General features: G+C 45.7%; 1 protein-coding gene and 1 long non-coding RNA gene across 11 annotated transcripts in view; one reads left to right on the forward strand and one right to left on the reverse strand.

Moving 5' to 3' along the window:
- The window catches only part of LOC130542693 (uncharacterized), a 38032-nt gene extending 19032 nt beyond the window's left edge, over nt 1–19000 (reverse strand). The window contains exon 1 of the long non-coding RNA XR_008957409.1: nt 18457–19000. This is a non-coding gene — a long non-coding RNA (uncharacterized LOC130542693). The remainder of the gene's footprint in view (nt 1–18456) is intronic.
- ST6GAL1 (ST6 beta-galactoside alpha-2,6-sialyltransferase 1) overlaps nt 1–24821 on the forward strand; it is a 170531-nt gene that overhangs the window by 36697 nt on the left and 109013 nt on the right. For 4 of the 10 annotated variants that reach the window (XM_044383463.3, XM_048214727.2, XM_048214729.2 and 1 more), the window contains exon 1: nt 17636–17823. The exons of 3 other annotated variants lie outside the window; for them this stretch is intronic. The gene's annotated coding sequence lies outside the window, so the exon portion shown is untranslated. Of the gene's footprint in view, nt 1–17178; nt 17280–17635; nt 17824–24821 lie in introns of those variants that run through there. 3 more of the 10 variants (XM_048214725.2, XM_048214731.2, XM_048214730.2) reach the window with 3 other exon arrangements.

Genomic DNA, 24821 nt, shown 5'->3' on the forward strand with positions numbered 1-24821 from the left:
CTGAGTACAGATCCTTTGTCTCTTTGGTTGGGTTAATTCCTAGGTATCTTATGGTTTTTGGTGCAATTGTAAATGGGATCAACTTCTTAATTTCTCTTTATTCTGTCTCATTGTTAATGTATAGAAGTGCAACTGATTTCGGGACATTCACTTTGCTGAATTCCTCTATGAGTTCTAGCAATTCTGGGGTGGAGTCTTTTGGGTTTACCACATAGAGTATCATGTCATCTGTGAAGAGTGAGGGTTTGACTTCTGTGCTGATTGGATGCCTTTTATTTCTTTTTGTTTTCTGATTGCTGAGGCTAGGACTTCTAGTACTAATTTGAATAACGGTGGTGCTAGTGGACATCCCTCCCATGTTCCTGACCTCAGGGGAAAAGCTCTCACGTTTCCACATTGAGAATGATATTTGCTGTGGGCTTTTCATATATTGTTTTGATGATATTGAGGTATGTTACCTCTATCCCTACGCTATGAAGAGTTTTAATCAAGAAAGGATACTGTATGTTGTCAAATGCTTTTTCTGCATCTATTGAGAGGATCATATGGTTCTTGTCTTTTCTTTTTATTAATGTAGTGTATCACATTGATGGATTTGCGGATGTTGAACTACCCTTGCAACCCAGGAATAAATCCCACTTGGTTGTGGTAAATGATCCTTTTAATGTACTGTTGGATCCTATTGGTTAGTATCTTGGTGAGAATTTTAACATCCATGTTCATCAGGAATGTTGGTCTGTAACTCCCCTTCTTGATGGGGTCTTTGTGTGGTTTCAGGATCAAGGTAATGCTGACCTCATAGAAAGAGTTTGGAAGTTTTCTTTCCATTTCTATTTTTTGAAACAGCTTCAGTAGAATAAATATTAATTCTTCTATTAATGTTTGGTAGAAATCCCCTGGGAAGCCATCTGGCCCTAAGCTCTTGTTTGTTGGGAGATTTTTGATTACTACTTCAGTTTCCTTGCTGATTATTGTTCTGTTCAAGATTTCTATTTCTTCCTGTTTCAGTTTTGGTAGTTTATACATCTCTAAGAATGCATCCATTTCTTCCACATTGACTAATTTGTTGGCATATAGTAGCTCATAATATGTTCTTATAGTTGTTTGTATTTCTTTGGTGTTGGTTGTGATCTCTCTTCTTTCATTCATGATTTTATTTATTTGGGTCCTTCCTCTTTTCTTTTTGGTGAGTCTGTCCAGGGGTTTATCAATCTTATTAATTCTTTCAAAGAACCAACTCCTAGTTTCGTTGATCTGTTCTACTGTTCTTTTGTTTCTATTTCATTGATTTCTGCTCTAATCTTTATTAATTTTCTTCTCCTGCTGGGTTTAGGCTTTATTTGCTGTTCTTTCTCCAGCTCCTTTAGATGTAAGGTTAGGTTATGTATTTGAAACCTTTCTTGTTTCTTGAGAAAGGCTTATATTGCTATATACTTTCCTTTTATGACTGCCTTTGCTGCATCCCAAAGGTTTTGAAGAGTTGTGTTTTCATTTTCCTTTGTTTCCATGAGTTTTTTGATTCTCCTTTAATTTCCTGGTACCCATTCTTTAGTAGGATGCTCTTTAGCCTCCATGTATTGGAGTTCTTTCCAAATTTCCTCTTGTGATTGAGTTTCAATTTCAAAGCATTGTGGTCTGAAAATACTCAGGGAATGATCCCAATCTTTTGGTACTGGTTGAGACCTGATTTGTGACCCAGTATGCAATCTATTCTGGAGAATGTTCCACGTGCACTTGAGAAGAATGTGTATTCTGTTGCTTTAGGATGGAATGCTCTAAATATATCTGTGAAGTGCATCTGGTACAGTGTGTCATTCAAAGCCCATATTCCTTTGTTGATCTTCTGCTTAGATAATCTGTCCATTGCAGTGAGTGAGGTGTTAAAGTCCCCTACTATTATTGTATTATTATCGATGTGTTTCTTTACTTTTGTTATTAATTGGTTTACACAATTGGCTGCTCCCATGTTAGGGGCATAAATATTTACAATTGTTAGATCTTCTTGTTAGACCCTTTAATTATGGTATAGTGTCCTTTCTCATCTTTTATTACAGTCTTTGGTTTAAAATCTAATTTGTCTGATATAAGGATTGCTACCACAGCTTTCTTTTGATGTCCATTAGCATGATAAATGGTTTTCCACCCCCTCACTTTAAATCTGGAGGTGTCTTTGGGTCTAAAATGAGTCTCTTGCAGACAGCACATCGATGGGTCTTGCTTTTTCATGCAATGATACACTGTGTCTTTTGACTGGGGCATTTGGCCATTTACATTCAGTGTAACTATTCAAAGATATGAATTTAGTTCTGTTGTATTACCTGTAAAGTCACTATTTCTGTATATTGTCTCTGTTCCTTTCTGCTCTGTTACTTTTGGGCTTGCTCTTTGCTTAAAGGATCCCCTTTAATATTTTTTGCAGGGCTGGTTTAATGATTACAAATTCTTTTAGTTTCTGTTTGTCCTGGGAGCTTTCTATCTTTCCTTCTATTCTGATTGACATCTTTGCTGGATAAAGTATTCTTGGCTGCGTATTTTTCTCATTTAGCAACCTGAATATATCATGCCAGTCCTTTCTGGTCTGCCAGGTCTCTGTGATAGGTCTGCTGCCAATCTGATGTTTCTACCCTTGTAGGTTATGGACCTCTTGTCCCACGCGCTGCTTCCAGGATTTTCTCTTTGACTCTGAGATTTGCAAGTTTCACTATTGTATGTTGAGGTGTTGACCTATTTTTATTGATTTTGAAGGAGGTTCTCTGTGCCTCCTCGACTTGGATGCCTGTTTTCTTCCCCAGATTAGGGAAGTTCTCCACTATAATTTGCTCCAATATACCTTCTGCCCCCCGCTTCTTCTGGGATCTCAATTATTCTAATATCGTTTCACTTTATGGTATCACTTATCTCTTGAATTCTCCCATTGTGATCCAGTAGTTGTTTATCTCTCTTTTTCTCAGCTTCTTTATTCTCCATCATTTTGTCTTCTATATCACTAATTCTCTCTTCTGCCTCATTTATCTAAGAAGTTAGAGCCTCCATTTTTGATTAAATCTCATTAATAGCCTTTTTTATTTCATATTGATTAGATTTTGGTTCTTTTATTTCTCCAGAAAGGGATTGTTTTGCGTCTTCTATGCTTTTTTTGAGCCCAGCTGGTATCTTTATAATCATTATTCTGAACTCTAGTTCTGACATCTTACTTATACCCATACCAAGTAGGTCCCTGGCAGTCAGTACTGCCTCTTGTTCTCTTTTTTTTTTTATGATTTTTTATTATATTATGTTAGTCACCATACAGTACATCCCTGGTTTCCGATGTAAGGCTCAATGATCTTTTTCTCTTTTTTGAGGTGTTTTTCTGTCTTGTCATTCTTGCAGAAAGTGGTTGCTTTTCTACTTGTAGAGTGTTACAGCTGTTCTTTTCTTAGATATCCAGTTAAGTTTGCAGATGTTCAGAATGATTTGATAGCTATCTAGCAGAGTTCCTGGGACCAGACAAAACTAAGGTCTCTTATCTCTCTGCCATCTTGGACTCTCTCCCACTGAGCATAATTGTAATAGCTGCTTGACAATCCTTATCTAATTGCAACATCTGGATCATATTGGGGTTGGTGTCAGTTGATTGTCTTTTCTTTTCAGCCTGAATTATATTCCCTGGTTCTTTGAATGTTGACTCATTTTGAATTCTATCTTAGGCATTAGGAATTTGATGTTATGGAGATTCTATGTCTAATCGTAGTCTTCTGAGAGAGTTGATGTTTTGGTTTAGGAAGCAAATAAACTTAGGTGGATCCAAACTGCAAAGCTGCCCTTTGGGGTGCAACTCAATTCAGCTCATCTCCCCTGTCTTTGGCTTGGTTACACTGAGTCTGCTTAATGCTTGAGTGGTTTGGGATCTGTCAGAAACTTGGTCAGGGTTTACACACAGAATTTGGGGCTCTCTCTCTTTGGATCGTTCCTTTCCCATATTTCCCCTTTCTTCTTGCTTTCCAGCATATTCTATCTTCTGGTTCTTTAGGACAGAAGGACTGTGAACTTTTTAAAATTTAGGTTTTAGCCACCCCACATGGTGCTGACTCCAGCCTATTTGCAGGTGGAAAACTACAAAAATAGGTAGTTCACTCCTCGCCATGACACTCTTCTAAGATTTGATTCCCCTTCAGATTCTGTTTGCTTCTGTTTATTCTCTTGTCCCTTCAGGTTGTTGTTATTCATATTTCATCCAGAGTGTACAGGTGTTATCTGTGGGAGAGCATGGTCTGGTGGGTGCTTATTAGTAGAAATTACTGATAATTTCTTTTGCTGTTTTATGGTTTTTACTTTTGCTGTTTATTGTGTTAAATGTTGGGAGAGAGAGGTGTTCTAATTTAGAGTTACTTTTCCGCCTTTACCCAGAAGTGCTTCTGTGCAAGTGTCTTATTCTTCCTGAGCCTCAGCTCTGTAATCTGTAAAATGGGGGGAACAGTCCCTTTTGTATGGAGTTGTTATAAGGGTTAAATGGGATAGCACAGGTGAAGCTTTTCAGCACAGTGCTTGGCAGTTAATAAGATTATTGCCATTACCTTTGGTGGCAGTATCTCATCCCTAACGTAGTCCCTGGTATATGAAAGAGGTGAAAAATGATCTTTGAGTAAATGAATTAGACTCATGGAAATGGAAGAGGAAGAGAATGGATATAAGAAGTGGTGGGATTGGGGTGCCTGGGTGGCTCAGTCGTTAAGCGTCTGCCTTCGGCTCAGGGCATGATCCCGACGTTCTGGGATCGAGCCCCACATTGGGCTCCTCTGTTGGGAGCCTGCTTCTTCCTCTCCCACTCCCCCTGCTCGTGTTCCCTCTCTCGCTGGCTGTCTCTCTCTCTCTGTCAAATAAATAAATAAAATCTTAAAAAAAAAAAAAAGAAGAAGAAGTGGTGGGATTGTAGGGAAGCTGAGGAGCAACTTCAAGATGAGCCTTTTCCCCTCGGACATGGGCACGCAGCAGACACGCAGGCCTGAGGCCAGGTAGCTCTTCCCTCTGGCCAGGCTTCTCTTTCACAAGGTGTTCTAACTCATGGGTGATTCATTATGCAAGCTGCAGCATGAGGCCAAGCCTTCAGAAGTAGGTGAAGAGGCTCCACATCCCCACTTTGCGTACTTTCCAGGAGGCACAGGGGGACTTTTTGGGATTCTGGAGCCTGAGGGGGGACCCCCCGCCCCCGTCCGATTTGTGAGCACTGGAGGAAATGGCTGGAAGTTGCATTTGTGTGGAACAGTATCGGAGACAAAATGAAGAGACCTGGGGATGGGGGAGGCCGCTCGTTGTCCAGACATGACAAGCCTGTTAACACCCTGACTTTAGGGAGGAATAATTCTCCACATGGGAGGGCCGAAGCGCCAACCCTCAGCAGGCAGTTACATGTTTCAAAATCCTAATGGTGTTTTCCAGGACAAAGGGGTTGGTTGGGGTGCTCGGGCACGAGAAGTGGCCATGTTTCCCCTCGGCATCTGGGGGGCCGCTCTGACAGGATGGCAGTGTGAACAAGGCCCTGGGCCTGGGACTCTTGTTCACCCGAGAAAAATATAAGACTTCAAAAAATATTATTAATTGAACTGGACAGGTAAAAATGGTTAAAATGGCAAATTTTATATTTTACCGCAACTAAAAACAAACACAATTATTAAAATAATACATATCCATTGTAGAATGTTTGTAAAACTAAGAAAGATTTAAAGAAACAAAATTATCCATATCCCTTCTTTCTAACACTTTGATAATTTCGTTTCTTTCTTTTTATAGGCAAATGGTGTTTTTACTTAGTTGAGATTATTCTATGAATAATGTGTGGTGGGTTTTTTTGACTCTTACAATCTGAACATATTTGTTATTCACTATTGTTTGAAAATATCATTTTAATGGATTAAAAGTAATTTATTTTATAGATTTATCAAATTGTTTTTGATTTCCTCAGTGGCTATTTAGGCTGTTTCCAGTATTTTACACACAAAAAAAAAATTAACACTTTAATAAACATCTTTAGATGTTAAGTCTTTGTCTAAGAGATCTTCTGAAAGTGTAAACATTTTTCTTTTCTTTCTGTTTCATCCTGCTCAGATCCTACACTTTCTTAAATGCCTGGCTCAGGTCTGGCCTCTGCTAGGACACCTTCCCTGAGCACTTCAGCCTGCAAAAATCCCTTCCTTCTCTGACTCCAACTGCATTCATTCACTTCATTCCATCATTCATTCATTTATTCATCAACTATCATTTGATGGCATATCAAGTATGCACACATATATGTATATATATATACTCATCAAATACTAATTTCTTCTGTAATAATGTGATTGTTTAGAATACTAATTATGGTTAATGTCCTTTGAGTATTTACCCTGTGCTGGCACTTTTTAAATACTTTACATGGGTTATCTCATTTCATCTTTATAATACTATGCATGCTTTACTATGGGAAAATTGAAGCACAGAGAGATTAAGTCACTTGCCCAAGATTGCTCAGCTATTCCTTGAGTGACCTGGGATTCAATTCTAGCCCCTGTGCCTCCAGAGTCCATTAACTGCATTAACAATATACGTGCTGCCTCAGTGGAACTATTCTAAGGACGGGGGATGGAACAGTGAACGGAACAAGTATACTTCCTGTACCATGGAGTTTGCCCCACTTAGCTCTGGATCATGAAAGTCTTGAGGTGTCCCGTCATGGCTGTGCCTTTTGCTTCCCCATCCTGTGAACTCCTGCAGGGCTGGGGCCCTGGCTCCCGCTGCCTTGCACCCCTGGGAGCTAGTGTGCAAGGAGTACTCAGTAATGCCTTTAAACTGATGGGCAGAGGGGTGAAAGAAATCTGGTTTTGCCTGGGCAACACAGGAGAGGATTCGCTATCACTCTGCTGCTTGTTTCCTCATGAGGGAAATGAGATAATCTTTGACATTCTACGAATGTAGTAAAATCTCCAGTAACACCTTCGGTTTTTCTCACAGAGGGATGAGTAGCCGCTACTACGAGACCTTCCTGTGGCCTCCAGCTCTCTGATTCAGTCCAAGGCCTGTCATTTTAAGGTTAAATGTGAGAACGTTGTCTCCATGTTGCTTCTTTTTCAAAATGGCAGATATGAGCAGCAATCGTTTAGAAGCTGAAAAGCGGTGCTAATTTTCTCATGGACAAATCTGTTCAGGCTGCTATAACTAAACTACGAGAGGCTGGGTGGCTTACAAAGAACAGAAGTGTATTTGTTGCAGTTTTAGAGGCCAAGCAGTCCACAGCTAAGGCACCGGCAGCCTCAGTGTCTAGCAAGGGTTAGCTTCCTGGTTGACAGATGGTCATCTTTTTTGCTGTGTCCTCATGCGGTGGAAGGGCAAGGGAGCTTTCTCAGGCAGCTTTCACAAGGGCACGAATCCCATTTGTGAGGGCTTCGGCCTCAAGACCTCATGACCACCCAAAGGCCCACCTCCTACCATCACCTGGGGCGTTAGGTTTTCAACATGTGAATTTTGGAGGGACACAAACAGGTAATTGAAGTTACAATGTTTAATTTTTAATGGGATTTGGAGAGAAGGAAGAGAAGAAGGAGGCATTTTAGGCAAGACCAAAAGCATTTATCTTTTTTTCTGAATTGGCCCCAGGGAAGTTAGTTGTTTGCCTCCTTTTGATTGGGGGTCACATTTCACAATCGCAATAGCTGTCATCTCTTGAGTACCTATTTGGTGCTCATAATAGCATTATTGCTGATCTTTACCGTGATCTTTCAAACCTTATAGTGTTCCCACTTCATGGGCTCAGAGGGGTTAAGGGTCTTTCCCGAAGCCACCTGGCTAGTAAAAAGCATTGCAGGGGTCACACTCCATTTTGCTTGACCCCAAAGCCCGCTGAAATGCCACTACCACACAGACAGCTCCTGTCTCATGAGTTATTTAGGGAACGAGCTGTGGCACTAGCCTGCTGGAGAGGCACGGCCTTTCTGGAATTTTTTTTAAAGACCTTGGAGAGGCTCAGAGAGGAAAATGTCAGCTAAGAGGAGCAGGTCTGTTTCTTGGCCATGGGTGAAACCAGGAGGGACCCCCCGCTTCCATACCTCTATGATTCTGGGTTCACATCTGGGGGATGGCTTAGAAGAAGATTCTGTACTGAATCAATTCACATCTCTGAATCTGTTAAAGGAAATTTTGTCCTGATTTGTGGATTGATTAATATAAAACAGTGTTTCTATGAAATATCTAATGCATATTTATTTGAAAGTATGTAAAAAAACCCAACCTCATTTAGTTTTATATTTCATGAATGAAAAAAAAAAAAAAACGGCCCTGGGAAATTCTACAAGTGTTTCTAAGACTTTAGAGAAGGAAGAAATGATTTTGGACTCCAGGCTTCCTGCAGCAGCTCAGGGTTGAATTAGACTTTAGCGGAGGGGTTGTGTTCATGCAGTCAGAGTGAGACGAAGAGGACATTTCAGAGAACTGAAAAGGTAAAAGCGAGCGCTAGCGGCAGAGATAATGGGGAGGTGAGTCAGGCCAACCTCACATCACTTTGCCTCCAAGGAAAAACTGATGATGAGCACGGTGGTTAAAGAGTGGCTTTGAAGTCATGCACACGTTGGTTCAATCCCCGGCTCTGCCAGTTACAAGACACGTGGCCTTTGGCCAATTATTCAAACCCTTTAAGCCTTAGCTATCTCCTTTGTAACTGCTCGTAATGACGCACGCGCACAGGTCTTTGTGAGGATTAACGATGGCGTGGTTCCATTGGCGGCTCAGTAATTTGAGGAAGTCATTATTATCTCTCAGATCATCCTGGAATATCCAGATCCTAATCTTAGCACGCTCTGTTTCACCTCAGTAATCAATAACTGAGAATTATTATTTCTTCCAGCTCACGAGATCTCCGAAGCAGGGAGGCCACCTCACCCTCTGCGCCAAAAACGCTGAGGCGAAGGAAATGTACTATCGGGGGTCTAGCCTCACACAAATGATGAGTGACTTCCTTCTTCCCAGCAGAAACAATAACATTCCACCAGGCTTCTGGCCATTCTCTACCATGCCATTAATCGCTTTCTTAGCCCTTTGAAGAGACAGGCTGAAAACCCAGCCTAATGATCCCTGACCACTCTGAAGAGTTGGAAAATAATGAGCAGGGCCTGATTCCTCTCAGGGGTCTCATTATGGGGGGCTGGCCCACAGCAGTTTCTGCTTTTTAAGCCTCTGGTTCTCTCTATACTTTCCGGGCTGCCCTGTGGCCCCTTATTAGCATCTATAACAGAGTCAGAAGATGTAGGCTCTAGTCCAAACTTTGCCACTTATTAGCTAGGTAATCTTTGCCAGGCCATTTGAGTTTCTAGGCCTCAGCTGATTTATCTGCAAAATAGAGATCAGTTGAAAGATGTACAGCAGAGTACCTTGGGAGTCCTCTAAGTGAGGAACACATTTTAAAGGGGGTAGATTAAAATCAAGTGGGTGCTCTGTGGCCCTTTCTTCTTAACCCAACCTGGGATGAGGCCCAGAGTCTACAAACAAAAATCTCTCCTGTACAGTTAGTTCCCTCTGAATGTGGACTTAGGAACTTTGCATCTATTTGGGGCAAGGAAATGAGTTTCTTACTCTCTGTCCTTTCTGTGAGCTTGAGGAAGTCCTCATAGAGGAACTGCATAGAGAGGTATGATAAATGGTATCCCTTGCTCCCTGCAATTACAGCTCATGTGATAGGACCCCAAGCCGATCTGATACAATAATACAATGGTATCTATTTAATACAAGTGCCTGTACTCCCCCTCCTTCAAACCCTCAGGAACGCACACAAATCTTCGGCCTAAGGGGGCCTGCCCTGGTGTCCCTGACTTTTGGATGGAGTCATTCTGAGGCCTTCAGGTCATGACTCTGCAGTGCTCTGAGCCATTGGAGTTGAGCGATACAGGCTCTTATTCTCATTTTAGACCACCTGCTTGCTAATTGAACTTGACAGTTGAGTACTTTATGTTATCAGCGAAGGAAGACTGTAATGGATAATGTGGCATTGTTCAGGGGCTATTTCCTGCACTGAGCCTTATCAGTGCTCCTCAAATGCCTATCTGATTTTGCACACGCTTAGACCTTAGCAGAGCTCCTTATGGATTAATTCAAATCGCCAGTGCCCACACCAACTCCTGGCAGGGTCACGTTGCAGCTGTACACTCAGGTTTCTCCTGGGAAGTACCAAAGTTTTTGTGTTGTACCCGACACAAGGAGAGTCTAGAAAGCTCATGCTGCTTTCCAGGAGACATTTGACCTTAGGAGCTGTGCCAGTGATGGAGAAATGTGGCCCTTTCCATAGGCTATTGTCCAGCGGTTGGTGGTGCATTAACTATTGGTGATGATTGTCAACAAGAACGTGGCTGAGGCTGTGGCCATGTCTGAGCCATCCAAAGCTCACAGTCCCTTGGCAGAAGGTCCCTCACTCGGGGTGCTATTGAGAGAGAGGTCTCCCATGGTCATGGAGCACCATGGTGCTTAGGCACGGTTGGTGGCTTTTTATCCTGTTCCTTTGGGACAAGTTAGAAAGAAAGAGCCTTAGGTGAAACCTTGTCGACTTATCTGTCAACCCTGCCCATCATCAGCACTGCCTGGGGACCATGTTAACAATTACAGATACCCAAGTTCCGACCCCCGAACCGCTGAAATGTTGGGGGGAGAAGAGAATTTATTATTTTACATGATTTCTGCATGTGATTTCAAAGGTCTACTCGGTTGAGAAACTACTAATTTAGTCCAACTGCCCTCATTTCAGAGTAGCAAAGGGGAAGTCCCTGATCTGATTTCTGCAGTCTGAATCGTGAATGTTGGGGGTAGAATTCAGGCCTGCTGACTCAGAGATTGGGGCACTCTGTGTGGTGTAGCTTCTCTCATGAAATGCCAGTTCTCTTTGGGGAGAAGCTGGTGAAGGACGATAATCAATGGCGTGATCCTTTGAATGTCTAAACCACCCGAATTCAACCCTGGCTATTGGCTTGCTGTCATTAATCAAATGCCTGGGTTAAGAATCCAGCTTCACCGCTTACTCCTGGTGTGACCCTGGTTAAGTCACTCATTTCTTTGTTTCCTCCTCTCTAAAATATGAATGATAAAGTTGATTGTCTCTCCCTAACAGGGTTGCTGCAAGTGTGCCATGATGGAATGTTTAGAAAGTACTTAACGTAGTACCTGGCACTTGGCAAGTGCTCAGTAAATATCAGCTATTCGTTTTTTGAGTCTCTGCCATGTACCAGACATTAGACTAAGGGCTTCATGAATGCCATCTCTAGTGTCGCAACACTTCTGAGAAACAGGCATTTTTTCTTTTTTAAGATTTTATTTATTTGAGAGGGAGAGAGAGAGTGAGCGAGAGAGAGAGAGAGAGAGCAGGAGCAGGGTGAGAGGTAGAAGAAGCAGGCTCCCCACTGAGCAGGGAGCCCAATGTGGGGCTCGTTCCCAAGACTCCTGGATCATGACCTGAGCCAAAGGCAGATGCTTAATGGACTGAGCCACCCAAGCACCCCAAGAAACAGACATTCTTGATCAAGCCTTCTCAAAGAGGGTGTGAAGGGAGGACTGGCCGAGTTCGTACTCCCTGCTGTATTGTCATTTGAAATGAGGCGTTCTCTAATTCCTGCACACGTAGGTGATAATGCAGAACTATGTCACGGTGGAAATTTACTCCTGGACATAACAGCTGTGACAGTTTTGTAACTGACCAAAGGTCCTGGAGAGTCGGGCCTGTCTCTTGCTCGTCTCGCTGTCCCCTGTTCATCTCGGTGTTTCCTGACCTGGCCTAGACCCTTTCTGGCCCACAGAGCTCAACAAATGTTTGCCATGTACAATTAAATGTCATCTCTTCAAATTGATTGGATGTCTCCTTCCAAGGTGAGTTTTTCTCCTGGGTCGTTTATCCAGAATTTCTTAATTCTTAATGCCTTATCTTGGCACTCAAATGTTTTCACAGCAGAGTCTCAATCTACCTTTCCTCCCCTGATGCATGCAGTCAACGGTTTATAGGGCTATTTATAATCGTGGGAGAATTGGAAGCAATGTTAATGTCCAGCTGCCGGAGAATAGTTGAATAATTTATGGTGCAAGCACATAACCGTATATTGCTAATAGCAACTCCTTAGTGCTTACCATGACATCTACTATTCTAAGCACTTTTCATGTAATTAACTCATTTCATCTTTAGAACCACTTTGTGAGGTAGATACTACTATCCTCGTTTTATAGGTTAGGAGATGGAGCCAGAGAGGTTAATTAACTGGTCCAAGGTCACGCAACTAGGATGTGGCAGAATCAGGATTCAAACCCAGGCAGCCTGACTCCAGAGTCAGTAAGTACTCTTAGTCCCTAAACTGTCTCTTTTCCAACCAACAAATGGTGCAAATACACCAATAACAACTTGACTCAGAATGCTTGCCTTGCATCTAATAAGGGCTGAGGTGAATGAATAAATTTATTATGACATACATACAGGCAATGCTTATGTTATACTCTCCACGGGGGAAAAACCTGGATATCAATGATATAGATTATGATCTCAACTATGGAAAGCTGTAGAAAAATATATAGCAAATAAGCAGAAGAAAATAGGCCAAAAGGTTAATTCTGCCTGTGGCTGATGGGCTGACAATATTTCCCCCTTGCTTCTTTTTTTTTTGTTGTTAAAAGATTTTATTTATTTATTTGACAGAGAGAGACAGCCATCGAGAGAGGGAACACAAGCAGGGGGAGTGGGAGAGGAAGAAGCAGGCTTCCCACTGAACGGTAGGGAGCCTGATGTGGGGCTCAATCCCAGGACCCTGGGATCATGACCTGAGCTGAAGGCAGACACTTAACGGCTGAGACACCCAGGTACCCCATACCCCTTGCTTCTTTAGACCTCTCTGACTTTTCTAAATTTCCGAAAGCAAACTTGATCTGTAAAATTAGAACAACTATTAACAATAGCTTTTTAAAAACATGAGGCCCTACAGAGGCAGGTTTGGGAGACATCACGAACAGGCATCAGATACTGATTCTTTTCCCCTCAAAACTTTTTTTTTTTTTTAAGATTTTATTTATTTATTTGACAGAGATAGAGAGAGCCAGCGAGAGAGGGAACACAAGCAGGGGGAGTGGGAGAGGAAGAAGCAGGCTCATAGTGGAGGAGCCTGATGTGGGGCTCGATCCCAGAACGCCGGGATCACGCCCTGAGCCGAAGGCAGATGCTTAACCGCTGTGCCACCCAGGCGCCCCAACATTTGTTAATTTCAGAGAGTTTCACTGCCCCTCACACTCTCTTGCACACAGACTGACCCTTACTGTAGGTCTTCTGAGGGTCATTCTCAGGTAATAAATACACAGGAGGCAGCTTCCAATTTGGTGATTCTTTCCTTGAAAGAAGAAAATTTCCTGGAACTTTTTGAGGGCATTTATTACAAGCATCTTTGATTTCTGAGTCCTTTCGCCCCTGCACTTCCTTCCATTGCTAGTGAGTGAGATCTCCTGAGCACAGCTTCTGAGTCCTGCCCTGGGGCCCCAGGGCAGCAGTTTGGGCAGGCAGCAGTGCGTGAAGTGTTACTGACAGTCTGATGTGCCCCTCCAGGCTTTTGCAGCCCTGGGCCACATGTGGTAGGAAGGAAAGAGGACTTGGTTTCAGGGCATCGCTCAACACGCACTGATGGACTTTAGGCAATTCGCTTTACCTCTGAGCCTCAGTTTTCTCATCTGTAAGTGGGGATGATAAGGAGCCATACTCACCTCCCAGGCTATTGTGAGTCTGCAAAGGGCTCAAATGGGGTAATGTATATGTAAGCCATTTGTAATGTAGAGATCTATATTCACGTGCATTGTCTTTATTTTTCTTGCAGCTTCCCACTCTTTTTCTCATACCTTTTGGAGTTGCAGAGAGAGGCTAGTTCAAATTAAGGAAAACCTCTAGAGGGAAGGACTTGGGAAGTGGGAGGGAGCTGGAGGAGTATCACGGGAGGGTGAGGGATGCTGAGGAGGCAGGTAGAGAAATGTGAGAAGGTGATGTCAGGAGTCGAACATCAGAGAAAGGGATGTTGTAAGCAGATATTTAGGAAGCCTTGCATCTTGATGTTTGGTGTGACCCCATTTTGTCTTCTTAAGAAACCTGCAGGAAAGACCTCTCTCCCTTTGTCATGGTCTTGGAATGAGATTTGTAGCCATCCCCTTGCCTCCTGTACATTAATTTCATGCTAAGATTGGCCTTAAGGCAAGAACAGGAGGAGTCATCTAAGAGGACTTAGGTACACCAGGGTTCTAGAACGATACCCCCTCTGCCAAGTGAGGATTAAACGAGAACAGGCACATAGATTGCCTTGCATACAGGAGGTGTTCAGTACATGGCAACTGTTATTATTATGAACCAAAAGATATTTGGCTCAACCATCAATGATTTGAGAATTGAGACTTGGTTTCTGCTCGTATCTCCTAGGACGGGGCTGGACACTGAAGTTGATTGGGCGAAGCGCAGTCCAACGACACCTGTGCCCACGGGATACATCCATTTCTTTGACCACACCTACTCATACTATGCCCATATCACACTCTGAGGTCTTGGTGCTGTACTGCTTGCTGTACTAGGCACGGTCGGGCTAGCCACTTCCCGGTCCTGTGGCTGTGATCCTCCCCGAGGCCTGTCTCTGGTGTCCAGCCTCTGCCCCCTAGTGTTGTTCTCCTAGAGATGCTGTGACTCTACTTCTATTTTCTGCTTTGGGCTCCATAGACTTAGCTGTGTATAGGTATCTTTATCTTTGAGGCTGATAGCACCGAGGCCCAGGGTAGGGGGTACAGATCAACCACAGGGTGGTTCCTTCAGCCCTGAGCCCACCCTTATATTGGACAATGGGTGCTGAAGGGGTGCAGAGAAGAACCTCGGGGGCTGTCAAAGATTCTATGTGAGCAGGTAGAGTGGGATAAGGAAGAAGGGTTTGGGAGGATATTTTCAACCGTTTGTGCTTTCTTTATTCCTTGCAAGACTGTGTAATAGCACCACCTCCAATTCAAGAGTGCTATGAAAATACTGTGAGTGGATTGTTGCAAATGAACATTATAAAGTAGGGCATTATTTGTATTAGTCGGGAGAGTGCCTAAAAGGATGACCAAGAAAGGCATTACCTAAAATATAATTCATGAGCGGAGACTGAGTTCATGGGGGGGGGGGGTGGGGTGGGGAGCTGGAGATAGTGTCCAGAGCGAAATTAGGTATCTGTACTTCAACGAAAAAGAGCCTGTCAAGGCAGGGGCCCCAGAGAGAATACATGGGAAAGCCTCCTGGACAGGCTGGGGAGGACAGGACCACCCACTTCCTGCCTCTCACTAACAGGTCAGAAGGCCCCAGCTGCAACCCGGAGGGAGTAGCCCCCAAAGGGAATGGCTCCACAGCTGCTCCCACCCTGGACATCTTGCAGGGGCATCTTCCCTACCTGCCCACTCATCTGCCTCATAGCCCCAGAAACTTCTTGGCCGTTTCATGTCATCTCCGGTCATCGGGGTCCTGAGGAAATTCAGAGTCAGCCTCTTCCTTTGTTTTCTCCATAATTCGGCTGTAGTTCTCCTTGTAAAGACTGCTATGGAGCGGGACTGGAGAACCTTCTAGAAAAGCCTCTCCTCTGTTTCTTGTTCTTTCTTTCTTTCTTTATTTATTTATTTTTAGTAATCTCTATACTTGTGGGGCTCGAACTCATTACCCCAGATCAAGAGTCGCATGCTCTTTTGACTGAGCCAGCCAGCTACCCCCTTGTTGTTGGTTCTTAAGTAGTGTTGACACAAAAGTGATACTGAGGGAGGAAATGATTAAGGCTTTCCATTAATGTGGAAGAGGGTTCAAATTCTAGCTCCTCCATTTTCCTTGGTGACTTCAATTTTCTCATCCATACAATGGGGCTAAGGCCATCACATATCTTATGACAAGGAGAGACAATATAATAAGGCGAAACGCCTTTGCTCCCCAAATGGTAGGTTTTATTTGCATGTCTTTTCTTCATTCCTGCTGTCATTGCCTCAGCTCCTGTTATATCTCCCCGGACGGCAGTTTGCAAGCTGGTCTCTATGGTCCATGCTCACAGTCCCTGCTCCTGCCATCCATTTTCCAGTAAGCTATCAGAAAAATCAGTATAAAACACCAGGATGCCTGCCATGCCCCTGCATGAGATCTTTTAAGAGTTTCCGATTTTTTGAGACTAAAGCTTGAAATCTTCAATATGGCATCCTCCCAGAAAGTCTTATGAGTTTGTCTACTTCCACTCGTTCACTCATACATTTTACTGTTACGAACACCTCTACATGCCAGATAGTAAGCTAAAGGCTTCATAGAGCTTGTTTCACATAATCCTGAAAACAACACTGTCATTAATATCTCCACCATACAGAAGAGGAGAGGTTCAAAGAGACTCAGAGAGGTTGAGGAACTCAAACCAACACACAGCTAGTTGGTCACAGAGATTTGAATTCGCTCTGCTTGGCACCTCATCCCACTGGAGCTCTCTGCACTGAGCAGTAATGCTTCCTCAGCTCCTGGGAAGGGCAGGCAGCATAGCAGGAGGGGTCCAGGATCTGGGAAGGGAGGAAGCAATATTTGGAAGAAGGGTGATGGAGTTGAGATGAGGATGTGAGCTCCTTTTTCTCAAGTGGGTGGTGGCAAGTGGTCACCTCGATTTGGAGAGAGTTCTATGTCTGGGCTTCAAGGACTGGTACTTGCGTCCTCCACATTGTGTCCCCAGAGGACCTAGACTACCTTCCACTCTGCCCTTCCCTCCAAGCACAGAGCCTGGTGCGAAGTGGGTGCTCAAAATACATTCAGGCGATGATTACTGCATTGGTAGTCCCATCCTGTCTATGGGGACCGGAGTGGCAGCCCAAAGCTGCTTCTGGCCTTCCTGTAGGGCGGCTTTCTGTGGTTAGTATACCAATGTGATGCTTGCTCAACCTGCAACCTGCCGTTTCCTCTCGCCTCCCCCTGGAAGCCCCTGATCAGCCTCAGTGAAGGGACGGAATCTCACTCCTTCACCGCCCTACCTGAGGCTTCCGGTCCCCCAGCCTGCAGACAGCTCGGGCCCACACTCCCCTTTTGCATTTGCGGTGTTTGAAAGGCACGTGCCACGCCTGATGCTGGGAGGTTCTGGTCAAACCCCGTGAAAGAGATTTTGTATTTTCATATTCTACATAAGAATAGTTCAGAGAGGCTAAGTGACTTGCTCAGGGTCACGCGGTCAGTCGGTAGCAGAGCCAGGATTTATAGTTCCCCTTGAAAGGCCCGAGAGAGTGTCGGATTCAACCCTCCGGACCTGCGGACCCGGGAGGTGAGCCAGCATTTGGGGATCCCGGCCCAGCCGCGTCGCCCCTCCCCCTGTTCCCCCGTCCGGCCTCCTCAGCAGGAGGCAGGGTCCCAGCATCACGCGTTGCGCTCCCCGGCACCCCTCATCCGGAGGCCCGCTTACTAGAGACCCCCGGAGGGCCACGCCAGGGGGTTTGGGGCACCGTGAAACCGGGGACCCACCCCGTCGGCCCGACAATTTGCATAACGGAGCCCGTCGCTTCCCCCGCCCCTCTGCCGCGCTCTTCTCCCCTCCTTCGCCGTCCCCTCCACCCCTCAGCCCCGGTCCCCCACCCGTCCCCAGCAGACCCTCCCGCCGGGACTTGGCGCCGGGCTCCCAGCGGCCAGGCTCCCCTGCGGCCGCGGGGAGCCGAGTCGGGCGGCACCTGGGGGAGGGGAGTGCAGGGCAGGGCCGGGCCGGGGAAGACGCCTGGGGCACTGCCCGGCGCTAACAAAGGGAGCGGCTGCCGGCCGGCGAGGGCGCGGAGCGGGCGGAGCAGCCGCAGCCCGGGCGGCTGAGCGCGCAGCGAGTGAGTAGGGGTGCGCAGGGCGGCGGCGCGGCCCGGGGTCCGGGCGGAGGCGCGCGAAGGGGCTCGGGAGGGGAGCGGGGCGGCGGGGCCCGGGGCGCGCCGAGCCGGTGCCCTGCGCCGCCTCAGCCGTCTCGCCGGCGGGCCGGCCACCATTTGGGCCGGGGTGTCTGTGTGTCGGTCCCGGCCCGGGGACAGCCCTGGCGTCCCCCGGGCTCCGCGAGCCTGCGGACCCACAACAAACCCACGTGCGCTCGGCCCCCGGGAGCCCCGCTTTCTGCACCGCACCGTCGGGAAGGTGTGGGACGCCTCGCCGACTCCGGCGTCCTGGGGATCCCGACAGCTTGTTCTGCAGACCGGGAGCTGAGGCCTGCGGCGGGGGTGGGGGCTCAGGCACCACAACAAACGCACGTGCGCTCTACCCTGGGATCCCGGCGCCTCGCTGGCCCTGGAAGGGCCGCTCTGCGGAACCTGGCCATTGTCTCGAGCCGCGGGGGAGGGAGCGGCGCGCGGGGCGCCACTTGCCGGAGGAGGACGACAAGAGACATTGAAAAGGTACCACTTGGCCGTCAGACTAAACTGCCAGACTGAAAAACGGGGAAACGAAAAACACGAAAGCGGTTACAAAAAGCTTACCCCAGGCCAAGAGCCTGTCCCCGGCCGTGGTGCATTACTTGATGTGACCAGGACAGCCCCTCACTTCCACCGCACGTCTTAAAGACCCGGTTGAGTTAAGGGTCCATGGGTTCCCCTCCAAAAGAAGACCGTGTCTAGCGCACCATTGTCCCCGCACTCTGGCGACTGCCCCTGCTGGGAGATCGCGAGCGCCTCCCCAGCCTGCAGAAAGAACGGTCCAGTTTAAACAGCGCCCAGCGCTGTCTAGGTCTTCTCGGCCTTTTGCTTGCCTTGTAGGTCCTTTCCCTGTGTCTAGTCAGCCCGGGTGTCGTTGGCTCCGTTTGGCTTGGGGCTTGTTATGTGTTTTTACAAGCAAGGCTAGCCTCTTGTTCTGGGGAGGGACGCTCGTATCTTCAGTTCTATCAGTTTGAGAGAAATTCTGAGGTCCAGAGAGGAGAGGGCGCTTGTTTGTTTTGCTTTTTCTTTGCTCCCGTATGCTCAGCTCAGCTTGGCAGATTTTAGTTGATCAGACCTGTTCCGGCAGTAGTGACGTGGGTGGGAGGGTGAATTGGCCTTACAGGTGATGGTGTTGGTGCAGAGGCAAGCCCCTAAGGTGTGGGAGTGGGTGGTTGGTGTGTGCAGGAATGGGGGCAACCGCTGCCAGAGCGTGTTTGCTGAGCCATCCGGCTGCCAGGACCTATGGAAATTAAACCTGTCCCTGGGGAGAACTGGAGGGCCTTCAGCCCTAAACCCCTGCTACTGAGGATCTAGAGGGAATCTAGTGAACCCTCTTCTTTTACAGGCAGGAAATGGAGGCCTGGAAGGTGCAGCCACTTGTCTGAGTTTAAACCAAGTGAAATTGGAGAGAGCGAGGATTTGAGTCCAGGTCTCCCAACTCCCACACTGCCCCCAGGCCTTGCCAGCAACCAAAGGCAAAACCAGGATGCTGGGTTGGTGTACAAGTCTGTGACCATAGGCAGAACAGAGTTAAACAAAGAAAGTAATTCAGATTGAAAGCTGCACCCTTCCATTATCCCTTTCAAGAGTTCTTTATTCACTTGAGAAACGATAGATTTAGTAATTCTTGACTCTTCTCCTAGCCTTTCAAAAGCTTAGTTATTTTTCTCTCCTCGCTGCCCCTTTCCCCTCAGATTGGAATAGGGCCAGTTGTGGAGACCTAGATGTTTTGCCTCTCATCCCTGTGCCAGGAGGCCTTTGTTTGGGCCTAAGCATTGGGCTGTTGACATCAGCCCCGCAGGGAAGAAAGTGTCTCTAAGCGGGATACTCCTGAGCCACTTGTGGGAGAACAAAGCATTATTTTCATTGATTTTATTTAATTAAATTCTTTTTGAGAGTTCCACGGAAGTAGCTGCCTATTTTTATATTTGGCAGAGGAAAAGTTGGAAAACCAAAAGAACACTTCGAGTCCGGGTTTCCCCAAAGCTAATGTGCTGTTTCGTCCTGTCCTTGTTATCTCCTGGCTACACTTGTTTCTTTTCTTAGGGGTTCTAGAGGGTTTCATTTTTGTGGTAATTCCACAGGGCGCTTTGAGTATAGTTTTCTTATCAGGATGCTCGCCTTAGAAATCCCCTGGCCAGACCCTTCTATTTTCCAGATGGGAACACTGAGGACCTGAAGCCAGGTGTCTGGTTTTAGTGTCTCTTTTTGCGTAAAAGAGTTGTTGTTGGTAACCCAGAGTAAAGTCAAAGTTATGATGGTTTTTATAACAACACCCTTTAAGACAGAGAATGAATTCCTTAAGGATTTAAGTAGGTGTCGGTTATTAAACAAAGCCATGGATCCCAATGGTCGCTATGGTAAGGAGTATTACAGTTATCATCAGGGATCAGTTTTCCGTAGTGTTTACTAAGTGGTTTACTTTCCCCCTGTCCTGGCCTCCTCCACATTCTCCTGTCTATTGCTTGCTTGCCCGTAGGGAGCTGCCTTGAGTATCATCATACAGCAAAAGGCATCAAGAAGCCAGAAGCCAGAGACCCCACTTAGCTTTTTGTGCTACTTACCTTCCTGGGCTGCAGTTTCCTCCCTTGTACAGTGAAAGTCTTTCCTGCCCAGTCTCTGCACAGGCTGTACTAGTGGGATGGGAGATGGTTGGGCCCTGGAATCAGAGGAGCGGGTGTGAGTCAACCCTTCTTTCCTGTGTTCCTTGAGGATATGATTATATAATGTGAAGGGAAGAATGAGTATGTGTGTCCTGGACTTGTTTTGGGTATCAAGTCATGTGACACATGCTTAGGACCACTCAGACCTCTTGGCAGGCTTGGGTGCTCACCCGCTTTTTAAGTGGTAGAGAATGGTGGTGGGAGAGGAACCCCAGAGGGTAAGCCCTCTGCTCAAATTAGGGGACCCTACCTAGTTAGCAAAGAGGTGTAAATGTCTGCCAAACTGTAAAGGGGGCCTTTGAGTAGTTGCGAAGTATGTGTGATTCTAAGGTAAACAAACCTAGTAAAAAACAAATAAAAAACAAAACCATAACATTCACGCCCAAGTTGTGCAATCTAAAGTGATTCCATCCCTTCATTCCCTATTTACTGAGAAGTAGACAGGCTCGGGGTGGCGTCCCATGCTGACCTGGAGTTACAAAGAAGCAGATCCATTCTTTGCCCATCACCCGTGCTCAGAACGCGTTTGGATCTCCCTTTAGAAATTGTCCTCAGAAACCCACAGAAAAGAGATCTAATTTATCTCAATATTGAGCTGGGGGGTGAAGGGTTCCCCTTTTCTTCATGAGTCAAACAAGAGCAGGTGGTAAATGAGCCAGTGGAAGAGGAAAGGCTTCAAAGAGCATGTAGCTCTCTACTATCGTGAGGCTGTGGCTGCTTTAAAACATGACAGGGAGAGTTCATTAATGAAATTCGCAGTAATCTTCTGGAACGTTAGAATACTGAGAATTTGCTTACACCCGGCATCAGTGATTTGTTCAGTAAAAACTGAGTTGGGGCAAAACACCTTTTTTCTTGCTTGTGTGCATGTATACTGAAACGACATGGTGGCATTCTGATTCCAATAGATGGACTTTTTATAGTTTTATCTGTAACAGTAACACAGTAAGCAATGCGGTTTCAAAGTCATTACTAGGGTAGTGGGTAGGGTTCAGAGTAGCCTTCAGAATCCGTTTGCTGATTTAAATTTTATTTACTGTTCTGATTATAAAAATCAAGTATGCCCATTGAGGACGATTTGAAAAGTACAAAAAAGTATAGAGAAACAGAAAAAGATTCCATCATTCAAAGGTAACCACTGTTAACATTTGGTAATTTTCCCTCTGTTTTTTGTTTGTTTGTTTTTGTTTTTTTACTTTTAAATGGATTTGTTTTCTCTAAATGGTTGAGAACATACTGTATGCACAGTTACCTTTTGCCTTTCTTGCTTAACCTTCTCAGATACACGTGTCATGGTTTACGTCAGCCATTAAAGTTGCGTCTTTCATTCATCACCCATATCAGCTGCTCAGCATGTCCGAGGTCACTTGGCCCATGGGATCTGATCACTTCAGTGATATTTCAGTGAAGGCCTGTGGGGGAAAGAGCTTTCAGCAGCCTCCCCCTAGCCCAACCTGCCTCAAACGTTCAAACTCGAGCCTTTATTTTTTTTTTTTTAAGAGAGAGAGAGAGCCGCATGCACACGAGGGTGGAAGGGGAGAGGGAGAGAGAGAATCTTAAGCAGACTCCACGCCCAGCACGGAGCCTGACACAGGGCTCCATCTCATGACCCTGAGAGCGTGACCTGAGCGGAAGCCAAGAGTCGGACGCTTAACTGACTGAGCCACCCAGGCGCTCCTGAGCGCCGGCATTTTTATGTAATTTTTTATTTTAGAAAAAGTTTAAAGTCTAAGATGAAGGGGGAAGGGCCCTGCATGTGTGACCTTGGGTTCTACTCCTGCTCTTGTGACTTCCAACAACTTGAACAGTTTCTGAAGGTATTAAATAAGCAACTCCATAGTCATTTACTAATTCAGTCCTCACATATTCGAGTGCCCACTCTAAACCAAAGACGTGTGAGAAGAGCTCAGCCATTTAAGGAAGCTCACGGTCCAGTGGAGGAGACCGGAGAACAAGAGACTGGTACAGGGTGCCCTGGGAGCACGGAGGAAGGGCAAGCACCCAACACTGGAGCGGGGGGAAAGCTTCTGGGATGGGGGATAACCCAACCACTTCTAATTTGCCCTCTGGTAATTGATGCTGTGATTAACATGTTTTTTTTTTTTTTTTTAAAGATTTTATTTATTCATTTGACAGAGAGAGAGAGACAGCCAGCGAGAGAGGGACACAAGCAGGGGGAGTGGGAGAGGAAGAAGCAGGCTCATAGCAGAGGAGCCTGATGCGGGGCTCGATCCCAGAACGCCGGGATCACGCCCTGAGCCGAAGGCAGATGCTTAACGACTGAGCCACCCAGGCACCCCTGTGATTAACATGTTTGTGAATAAATCTCTGTCTATATTCCAAGTTTCCATAGGATAGAATCCTAAGGTTAAAATGACTGGATCACATTTTAAAGGATATGATCATTTAAAAACTTCGTAGGGGCGTCTGGGTGGCTCAGTCAGTCAAGTATCTGACTTTGGCTCAGGTCATGATCTCGGGGTCCTGGGGTCAAAAGAGCCCCATGCCAGGCACCCCGCTCAGAGGGGAGTCTGCTTGTCCTTCTGCCCCTACCCCCTCTAGTGCTCGCTCTCTCTCAAATAAATAAATAAATAAATAAATAAATAAAATCTTAAAAAAAAAAAAACCCTCATAGATTTGGTCCCAATTACGTATAATGTCTTAAAGTACTGAAGTAGTACCTATTGTGGGAGCAGTGGAAATTAAGAGCACAAGTAATTCAGGATTTGATTTGTTTTGACTGAGGTATAATTGACATAAAACATTATATTAGTTTCAGCTGTACAAGTTAGTGATTTGACATTTGTGTAAATTGTGAAATGATCCCCATAATATGTCTAGTTAAGGGGCACCTGGGTGGCTCAGTTGGTTAAGCATCTGACTTTTGGTTTCGGCTCAGGTCATGATCTTGGGTCGTGAGATGGAGCCCTGCGTCAGACTCTGTGCTGAGCGCGGAGTCTGCTGGTCTCGCTCCCTCTGCTCCTCCCTCTGCACCTGCTCTCTCTCTCTGTCATAAATACACAAACAAACAGACAAAAAATCTTAAAAATAATCCATCACCACACATAGTTACAGAATTCTGTTTTCTTGTGATGAAGGATTTGAATTCTTGCTCATCATTTATCACAGGTGGAGACCTGGACAAGCTGGTTTAAGGTCACTGAACTTCAGTTTCCTTCTCTGTAAAATGGGCAGCACAGCCCTTCCTTCACTGGGCCATTGTAAGGATTAAATGAAACATAGCTAAAGGGGCCAGTACAGTGACAGGTATACAGGCAGCAGTCGCTAAGTGATGGTTCTTATTGTTATAATTGAGATTTTTTTCACAACCTGCAGAAACTTTGCCCCTAATATTTTTTCTTAACATGATAGCAAGCCATTATGTGGCTTTCTGTGCTGAGGGAAGCAGAGAGTTCATTAAAATGGAACGGCCTACCAGGTGCCAGATTGAGACGGAATGATCCACTTGCATGATGCATTATAAAAAATTCTTCCTCTTCCTCTTCTTCCCCTTCTTCTTCCTCTTCTTCTCCCTCCTTTTCCTCCTCCCCTTCTTCTCCTTCTTCTCTTTCTCCTTCTCCTTCCTTCTTCCTTCCTTCTTTCTTCTTTCTTTTTCTTCTTCTTCTTCTTCTTCTTCTTCTTCTTCTTCTTCTTCTTCTTCTTCTTCTTCTTCTTCTTCTTCTTCTTCTTCTCCTTCTTCTTCTTCTTCTCCTTCTCCTTCTCTCCGTGCCCAGTGTGGAGCCCAATGCAGGGTTTGAACTCAACAACCCTGAGATCAAGACCTGAGCAGAGATCAAGAGTGGATGCCTAACTGACTGAACCCCCAAAAGGTCTTCTTAAGGACAATTTCAAACGTACAAAAGTAGAATGAATAATGTAATGAACCCCTGTAAGCAATCACTTATCTTCAGCAGTTGCTAAAATTCATAGCCAATCTGTAGCCCCCACAGTCTGCCCCAGATAACTTGGAAGCACATCCCAGACATCTTATCAGCAAGATGCATATTCGAAACATTGAGTGGTCCTGCGCTTGGAGCCTGTTTCTGCTGTCGCTGTTATAAACCCGTGTGTGTGTGTGTGTGTGTGTGTGTGTGTGTGTGTGATGGAGGGAGAGGGAGAGAGAGCAAGAGTGCCAACTGGAGAACTTCTTAAGTCTTACAACTCAAGCGAGGAGGCTCGGTGGCATCCCAAACTGACAGGATAGAAGGAGCGCTGAATTTAGAGTCAGGAGCCCTAATTTTGCAGAATGGCCCCACCCTTTACCAG

This window comes from Ursus arctos, unplaced genomic scaffold (assembly GCF_023065955.2).
Source record: "Ursus arctos isolate Adak ecotype North America unplaced genomic scaffold, UrsArc2.0 scaffold_4, whole genome shotgun sequence".
Classification (NCBI taxonomy): Eukaryota; Metazoa; Chordata; class Mammalia; order Carnivora; family Ursidae; genus Ursus; species Ursus arctos.